We start from the raw sequence: 760 nt of genomic DNA on the forward strand, positions 1-760 counted from the left end.
CTAGCTTGAGCAATAAGACACCAAAAGATATCAAGGGAATACAAATTGGAAAAGTCAAACTCTCACTGTTTGCTGATGATATGATAGTTTACATAAGTGACCCTAAAAATTCTACCAAGGACTTTTACAACTCATAAACACCTTCAGTAATGTAGCAGGATATAAGATTAACCCAAAAAATCACTAGCTGTTCTCCCTCAGCGCTGGCTTCGGGCTCCTGGCGCTCTGTCCCTCCGCCGCTGCGGGCCTCCGGCTACAGCGGATGCCATGGGCTTCGGAGACCTCAGAACCCCCGCCGGCCTCCAGGTGCTCAACGACTACCTGGCAGACAAGAGCTACATCGAGGGGTATGTGCCATCACAAGCCGATGTGTCAGTCTTTGAAGCAGTCTCTGGCCCACCGCCCACTGACCTGTTCCATGCCCTGCGCTGGTATAATCACATCAAGTCTTAACGAGAAAGAGAAAGCCAGTCTGCCAGGAGTGAAGAAATCTTTGGGCAAGTATGGCCCTTCTAGTGTGGAAGACACCACAGGAAGTGCAGCTGCAGATGTCAAAGATGACGACGACATTGATCTCTTTGGGTCAGATGATGAGAAGGAAAGTGAAAAAACAAAGAGGCTCCGAGAAGAGCGCCTTGCACAGTATGAATCAAAGAAAGCTAAAAAGCCTGCGGTTGTTGCCAAGTCTTCCATCTTACTGGATGTGAAGCCCTGGGACGATGAGACAGACATGGCAAAGTTAGAGGAGTGTGTCAGAAGC

General features: G+C 48.9%; 1 pseudogene; it reads left to right on the plus strand.

Moving 5' to 3' along the window:
- The first annotated feature begins 267 nt into the window (after positions 1 to 267).
- LOC101996219 lies at positions 268 to 754 on the plus strand (annotated as a pseudogene).
- Positions 755 to 760: the final 6 nt, after the last annotated feature.

This window comes from Microtus ochrogaster, unplaced genomic scaffold, assembly GCF_000317375.1.
Source record: "Microtus ochrogaster isolate Prairie Vole_2 unplaced genomic scaffold, MicOch1.0 UNK458, whole genome shotgun sequence".
NCBI lineage: Eukaryota > Metazoa > Chordata > Mammalia > Rodentia > Cricetidae > Microtus > Microtus ochrogaster.